Raw genomic sequence first — 9,323 nt, 5'->3', positions numbered from 1 at the left:
ATATATATATATATAGACGATAAGAAAATGGATGGAAAACAACAAATAGAAGTGTGTCTGTTGTGCTAATAAGCCATTATTTAATTAATTAAGGTGAGGGTAAGAGTGGGTTTACATAAACAGGCAGATATGTGGAAGTCATGCTAATAACTAACTACGAGACTTCGGATTCAACCATCCTCTATTCTTCAACTACCTCACAATGAATTTAATGAACTGTGAACACAACTAAAATGTAAGACTTTCGAATCATTGAACTTTTCCTTTCCGATTTCTCCCTCTATCTTTCGCTCTATTCCCCTTTTTGTCTATCTCTGCCTTCTTCGTTCTGATGACGTCTACCATTTGCAAAGAAGTAAACACCTATTTACCTCAACTTTAGTATACAGAAACAGCTGTAAACCCACTGTTACCCTCACCTTGCTTAATTAATTAAATAATGGCTTTTTAGCACAACAGACGCACTTCTATTTGTTATTTTCCCTCCATTTTCTTATCGTCAATATAGACATTAAACTACGGTTTACCTCTTAAATTACCTGCTGCCGTATACCTTATACCAAGGACCATACTTACTGAGGTAATTATCAGGAGTGCCTCCGGATATTTCTAATTGATACATTACACACACATTGATACATTACACACACACACACACACACACACACACATACACACACACACACACACACACACACACACACACACACACACACACATAAGCGTGTATATATGTGTAATCATATATACAGCATATATGTGTGTGTGTATACACATACATATAAATATACAGAGAGGGAGAGAGAAAGAGAGAAGAGAAAAGAGAGAGAAGAGAGAAGAGAGAGAGAGAAATACACTCTGACACTGTCAGCTCTGGGGTGCCCAGAGTTTTGTCCCGCAAACTTTTATTCCTCTACATCAACGATCTGCTCGTCCTCACTACATCGAACACAAATATTACCCCATTCTTTATTCCTCTCTAACCGTCTGCATTCAAACATCGTTCACGTGCAACCTAGGCACCTCATTGCAAATACGCGTTGACTCCATGAACAGACAAGAGAAAACATACTCCCATTGAGTTATACTAAGCCTTTCTCTTTCAGCAGCAAAAAGGTACAATCAATTTTCTTATTAAGAAAACATTATCACATCTAATATCCCACAAACACGAACAGCTTGCAACTAGATACCTCACAGTTGTTTGAAATGTTTGGTGTCACCATCACCTACGATCTCCCATTGTGAACACTTATTCTCAATATAGCAAAGACTAGCTATTCTCTTCAGAGTCAGAGAATATGTCAGCCATAACAACTACTGACTAGTTATGAAGCCCAGGTAAGACTCGCAAAAGTAGTACTGGTCTCACACCTGGGACAGTGCTGCTACTGCTGCTGCTGTTGCTACTGCTACGCACAAACAAACTAGACTGGCATTTCCTCCTTACACACGGGGTTTTTTTTTGTCTTGGAGTCTTGGACTTGTAACAATTCAAACGGAAAATTAATGGTATTGATCTCACTAGTCACGAAGGATCTGAAAATGGTTAGAAGATAGCCTATTCCTCCACAATAAATATATAAATAAATAAACAAAAATAAAAACACGCATACACACACAAAATTTAAAATTCCAGAAACTGACCGTGTATGTACCCATCATGTATATAAGAACAGAAATGGTCCTTGTTTTCTGTTGTAGACAACCTGATTATTGGCACCTGTAATATTCCTCTCCAAGCCATGGGCCTGGATAACGTTTTTGAGGAAGACAAGCAGTTGTTTCAGCTTGCAAGACTCTTCTCCGTGTCACTAATGTTGTCCAAGGAAAATCCAAATCCAAACAGACACTGTAAGACATCTCGTCCGACGCTTTGAAGGCTCAGTCAAATCCTGAACTGGACTAGTAAAAAGACAAAGTTGATCTCGGTGAGAATTGAACTTAAAGCGCAGAAGGTCGGAATAAACAATGCCGGGCATTCTATCCGTTGCTCTAATAACTACTAATTTGCACACACACACACACACACTCATACACACACACACACACACACACACACACACACACACATACATGAAAGAGTGCATGTGTGAATGTCTGTGCTGTCTCTGTTTATATCAACCTCGGTTTTTAAAACCGGTGTTGTTTCTGCTGTGTCTCTTTATACCTCGTAACTTTGCGGTTTGACAAATAAATCCTGATAAATTATGTGTCAGAGTGAAATAACTACTGGCGTTGCCATCATGGCCTAGTCATTTAGAGGTAGGCTCCATCATAGCCGCAGCTCATAGATAAAAAAAAACAGAAAAACCAATGGAAATACTGATATGTATGTATGTATGTATGTATGTATGTATGTATATTTGTGAGAGAGGGAAAGAGAGAGAAAGGTAGAGAGAGAGATTTCCTTGTATTTTATTCTCCCATTTTACTTCATATTAATATTGGGTCAAATACTTCTTCACATTAAATAATGGAATGGTGTAGGGAGGGGGTTGCACATCAACGTAGCCCTATATGGCAACAAAATGATTATATAATCGCAGCTCTCTTTAACTCTGCAGATTGCTACGTGCGTTGATCAGATTAGACACGTAGATACATAAACACAGACACTGACACACAGACACATATATTTAAGTGTTCCTGTGCTAATTTTCAGAGAAAGCCTGTACACAACGAAATATTCTTTCCTACGTTCAGACTTTACTATTCATTCCTCTTTCACCCTTTTTTCTTTATTCATCAGCTAACGGACTGACATACAGCTAGACAGACAGATATACAGACAGATATAGTCCAAGGTTACACAACTGGGCCTTACCTCAATCAACCAGTGGTATTGGAATTGTTATTACAGATGTGTGTACAGAATAATTGTCAGCTATGTAGACATATGGTTTATCGGATTGCAGAGTCGCCCTCAACCGAACCCACTCACCGTCTGGAGTTCTTCCGCATTTATCTTGAGATATATCTTATTTAGCTGATGAGGTTTATCGTTGTCGTCACCGCCATCCTACCATAAATGTTCGTCTATAAACATTAAATAAGTATGAATACAGGCGTTTATAGTAGCAGCTGGTTTAAGGAAATATCTCACTCTAGAATAGATACAAGTTTCTTATCATTCCTCATTGCTTGCAAGCGAACCTTTTTATTGACGTCAACATCTCTGTACATGTATCCACTACGGACATCAACACAACTACATGTGTATATCTACTGTTCTGTGACGTCAGGAGATATGTACATATGTCCCATAACCATGCCAGCTTGTTTAGTGTTGACGGTCATTAAAGGCCTATGCGTTCAGTGACGTCAGCATCACTGTATAGATATGTACAGTACCCTATGACATATACATCTACGTATAAATCATTATGATTGTAGATGCAGATGTTCCGTCACTAACGTCAGACATAACTATAGTATGTAAGAAATCCGATCCTCTACTCTGTGACGTAAATCGAATTTAGTCTTGCTCTAAAAACTTTCTAACAACCGAAAGATCACCATTTCGACCTTGTGAGTAACACCTGTTTCAAAGTGGTTAAAACCATGTTTATTTCTTCAGTCAGACAGTTTATGTATCAGTCAATATCCAGAATGTTAGATTTTGCATTTAATGTTTAAGGAGATTGACGTAATATGGTACACACACACACATACACTCACATACAAATACAAGTTCACGCACATACGCACAAACACACATGCACCCACACACGCACATACACACACATGTGCGGCATGCGCTGCGTGTGTAATAAACAATACATACTGATACACACACTCGCGTGCGCGCACGCACGCACACACACACACACACACACACACACACACACACGAAATCTCGAAATATTCTCTTGTATAGAATTTAAGTAATTGTATATCTATTGATGGTTGTGTTATTTCAAGCAGTTTTAAGGAACAGAGATAGATGAGGTTTTTAGGCGTAAACTACTGAATGCTATTTATCAAAGTTGATACTAACATATTTAATGTAGTGGAGCCCTTGAAATTTTAATAAATTATATTGCATTTGTAGTGAGGAGAAAAGAAACGTTATTAGTTCTAGTCAAGATTCGTAAGAGGGACGACCCTGGAATTTAACCCCATGACAACGGTTTCTTTTCTATCAAGCAACTAGGTTGCATTGACGGTAATCATCTCAGCTGAGATCAGCAATTAGCGTACGACAATGGTTCGGCGTATATTTACATCAACCGCTTTAACCTGTTTCCAGCAGTGAGTCATTCGGTTGCCTGCGTTCGGCAGCGGTAATCACGCCGATTGAGGTCAGCACTCTGTGCGAGATAACGTTCGGCGTATACTTACGTCAACTGCTTTTGTACAAGTACTGTTTATTTACCTATCATTTCATGGGACAATAGATTCCTGAATGTCAATCTATCCTCACACCACTAAGCATCTGCCAAATCAAATGTGAGTTCACGACACATATGTCAACTATAGAAAATTTTTTTTGTACCATTTCACAAATTTTCTCACCGATTTGTGTGCTGTCACCAGCTGAGCTGAGCGATCGACCCCGCCCATCCCTTCATTGTATGAAACAACTACATTTGGTTCCATTATGGCATTACTGTCTGCATCTTGCTTCCTAGTGTTCTTCATGCTTGCAGAATGCATCATGGATAACATGCAAACGTTTTTCTTGTCACGCCACACTAGAGCGAGAATGCCACTATCGGTGCATCGGTACGCTGTTTCCCCACTTCGAAGTTTTATCTTGTGAAGATCAGACGGCATGTTTTTCTTGTGCATCCTCACAGTCTCACCAGCATTAGTCCTCCTCACCTGCAGCTGCAGGAAGAGGTCTGGACTGGAGAATCAGTTGTCCATATAAATATTATAGCCTTTATCAAACAAGTTTTCATTCAGCGACAACACATCTGTTGACGCTAGAGTAGACGCTGGAAGAGCCAATCTGTCCTGACCAGATGCTCCTGAACCAGTTGTTGGGTGTCCCACCTGTGAGGGATCGATGCTAGATGTGTTGAAACAATTGTCGTGATTAATGATAAATTCTCGTACATTCCATCTTTCGTCTTACATTTACCATTTACCACTGTGAAAGTGACCGTAGTTAACCAGTAAGCTACCAGGTGTAACCATTCGTTTTATTATCCAATAACAACCAATTTCCAATTTCCGGGAGGAAGGTGCTATAAGGTAGCGAACAATGATGATGGATAAAATAACACTGGATGTTTCGCTAAAGGATATACCTATACCCAGTAGGAAGGATTATATACGCGATCTTTTAGAGAAAACGAACTAATTTGTATGTAGAATGCAGTGGAAAGCTTTTTTCTTTGACAAGCTTAAATCAAAGCTACTGACTGAAGTAATTCCAACATTTGTATGTTTGCATTAAACGCTCGTTTTTGCCATAATAGCATAACAAGGCCTAATATTTAACGCATCCATAGCAACTGTCTAATTACTTCCATTTTTGGTTTGAATATGGAAATTTCAAAACAATTAAATGGCGGTTTGGCGAAGAGGCTGCAGGTAAATTACTAGTTGCTTCAGATTGTACTTTCATATACTATGTTTAATGGTGAACACTGAAATACGCAAATATATATGTACGCGTCCGTGTGTGTGTGTGTGTGTGTGTGTGCGTGCGTGTGTGTGTGTGTGTGTGTGTGTGTGTGTGTGTGTGTGTGAGTCTGCGCATACATGTGTGTATATGTGTGTGTATGTCTATATACACACACATACACATACATGCACACACACGCACGCAAGCACGCACGCACGCACGTACGCACGCACGTACGCACGCACGTACGCACGCACGCATCTTGCTTAGTCCTTCGATGGCTCTGATTGAGAAAACCGTGTGGAATTTCGTCCCCGATAAAATGAGAAAAATAAGCGCAATATTTCAGGGATCGATAATAGACTAAAATCTATGATGGTCGTATCTTCATTGCTACAGTCCAATCACAGATATCAGTAAAAGAATATACAATAGAGGGGAAATCAGTGTACAGGGATAAACAAAGCATTTACGAAGAACCTCTGTTTGTTTAGTGAATACAAGGAGGTAGCAACATAGATTCGTTAAAATTCCCTGAGGCTCGCTCAACTTTACTCCACGGAGTTCGTCGTGAGCTTACCACTGTGTTGCAAGTTCATTTTTTTTTATGTCAAAAGCACGAATTGATTTTTCTCATATGCTCTCGTTACCTCTAGAAAGTCTATTATATTCATGCCCTGATATACTCATTGTTTTATATGGTACAACGAAAACAAAACCCCGCAGACAAATAAATGTAAAGTGATATGAGCGTGTTACTTCAGATATTCTCTAAATTCCCAATGGCAAATGAGTAGACAAAATAAACGGAATGCATTTCAAGTCCATATTATATAATTCTCGGTAAGACAAAAGCGTAACTAAGTCATAACCACATAAAGAAACAAAACCGTATTATTACGAAAACAATCCATAAATAAACGATCTTAAAGGAAAGAAATTCGCCTTTTAACCATGTGAATCCCGGTTCCTTAGGCAAGTGATATCTACGAAAGCATTGAATTAAATAATACAGTATGAGTGAAATTTGGTAGACGAAACTGTATAAAAAGACTATGTGTGTGTGTGTGTGTGTGTGTGTGTGTGTGTGTGTGTGTGTGTGTGTGTGTGTGTGTGTGTGTGTGTGTGTGTGTGTGTGTGTGTGTGTGTCTGTGTGTGTGTGTCGAAAATAACCATCATCTAATTTGGCATCTTTTAAAATTTACTAGCAAATAGGATGTATATTCCTTAGCCCAGCACTATATTTTCTAGAGTCATTTTTTTGTGGAGAGCACATATTTATTAGCGATAAAGTACTGTAGATGCCACACACGCATTTACACACACACACACACACACACACACACACACACACACACACACACACATTAATATTAATGTTTGTGTTTATGTTCGGTTCTTATAAAAGCAATTTTGCTTTAATCTGCTTGGTCATTCTATACTTTTATAGAGTACAAAGTTTTTATTCTTATATAAGAATTTTGCTGACAGTGACTTCAAAGTTTTCAGCTAAGCCATCGTCGGACGATAGATAGATAGATAGATAGATAGATAGATAGATAGATGGATAGATTATACTGTCAGCTTCGATGTATGAGGGTCATTCAATATTATAACCATTAGGCAGATGATTTAATTTGAGTGGCAGAAGCTTATGTAGGAATGTTGATAGCAGAAGGTTGATGCAAATGTTTGCCACAAGATCGATGAATAACATATTTCGGGCTTATCAGAGTTCTCCGTCTCTTGGGATAGTTGCCTTTGCAATACGGTCTGTATGTATGTATGTATGTATGTATGTATCATATGATATAAAAAAGTTGTAATTACAGATAGTGACAAACGGGTATACAAAAATTGATCTCGTCTTACTTTAATACGAGATCGATGTGTTGACAAAATAATTTAACGAAATTCATGAGAAGTTTTTCGACAAGACTTTGAATGTTTATTTCCAATTTTGTTAGTGTTACTTTCATGCTGTAGCTGAGATAAGGCATATGTCTGTAATGGTTTGCTTTTTGATTTTAAAATCTTCATTGTCAAAAATCCTGACTCACAAATATAGATAGAACCTCTTTCCATCTAAATGTAGGTTTCTTTCTAGAAAGGAAAATTTTCTGAATCGACTAATGTCTAGAACAAAGGTTTCTGAATCAACTAATTTTTCTGAATCAGCTAATATGGGTCTCGTGTTTGAAAAGTAATAATTTCCATTTCATACTGAGCGTTATATGATTTACAAAGAAGTTTCATTTGAAAAGCAGTATCTTTCACATCTTGGCTCATAAATAAGTTCGAGATAAGAATATACAAACCTATAATAACAGTGGAACCAGAAAATCAGTTCTGGAAGTTATAGGTAATCAGTTAGAAATTATTTATAGATTAAATGGCATTATATATGGCAGTCACCTCCAAGTCCAGTTTCTTATTTATATTTGCAAAATGTTTATCTGAAATTTTCACAAATTTCTAAAATGTCTGCAAAAGCACTTAAATTACACTATGAAATACTTCCATTCCTTCCTGAAGTTCTAGATTATGATTAAACTTCGTTCTGGTATCATTAAAAAACGATCAGTCAGTTAACCAGTGTAGCGTACTTAATTTTTCATAAAATTCATCACGTTGTAACACACACACACACACACACACACACACACACACACACACACACACATATGCAACTTTGATTTCGGGAGAAGGTTTTTTTAAACCGAAAAGTATGTTTTGCTTTTACTAAAGCAATGGACATCTGTATGACAAAAATCAGATTAGCATATTGAGATATACTCTCTCGAAAAGAAATGCAAATCTAAGCTTGGACTGAATGAATTCTATGATTTTAATACAGTAACAAATGTTATTCTATGACCCTTATATCTAACACCTTTGGAACATAGAATGTATCCTATAACATATGAAAGAATGAAAAGTTTCGTCGTTTTTACAAACATTAACACAAAAGCCATATTTTTCCTCTAATTTTCCCAATCATTTTGAAGCACATTATCTGTTACAATTAAGACTAACTTTTGAAGGGGACATCATTTTAGCGAACATTTTGAGGGATGCTAATGAAATTAAATTTCTCTTTTTAACAAAAATCCTATGCAAAAATTACTGTTGGGAAATATCAACAATATCTGTACATTATCAGAGGGCAATCGAAGAAATCTTGCATTTTTTTCCAACTAAAATTTTATTCTCTTCTCTACGTTTTGAGACATAGTTTCTATTCTGTTAAATGTATTCTTTGAAAATGGCGTATATTTGGTTGCGGAAATACTCTCTGTCTTCATAAAATTTTCCAACGAAGTTGTGCTAGCCTCGACTATGCATTCCTCCATCATTTCGCCCCTTATTGTTAAGAACAACGAAATATATTAGTTATTCTACGGTGACGTATAACGCGATTCCCGCTGATATACTTTGATTATTGAATACTTTCGTTCTTTAAGTACAAATATCGGTGATCCCGAGAGAAGAGCACCAAGATGTTAAATACCTATGAAAGAATTGTAGTAAGAAATTCAAGATTAATTGTAGCATTCACTTCGCCATTACATGAAATCAGGTGCAAGCACTATCAGGTGGAACTGATAATGATGATGCATTTGACAATATTTTAGCTCATAATTGCGAGTTCTATCTATCTATCTATCTATCTATCTATCTATCTATTTATCTCTCTCTCTCTCTCTCTCTCTCTCTCTCTCTCTCTCTTTGTATATATATATAT

Source organism: Octopus bimaculoides, chromosome 1, assembly GCF_001194135.2.
Source record: "Octopus bimaculoides isolate UCB-OBI-ISO-001 chromosome 1, ASM119413v2, whole genome shotgun sequence".
NCBI lineage: Eukaryota > Metazoa > Mollusca > Cephalopoda > Octopoda > Octopodidae > Octopus > Octopus bimaculoides.
The sequence above is the reverse complement of the archived record's forward strand: the minus strand, read 5'-3'. Positions refer to the sequence as shown.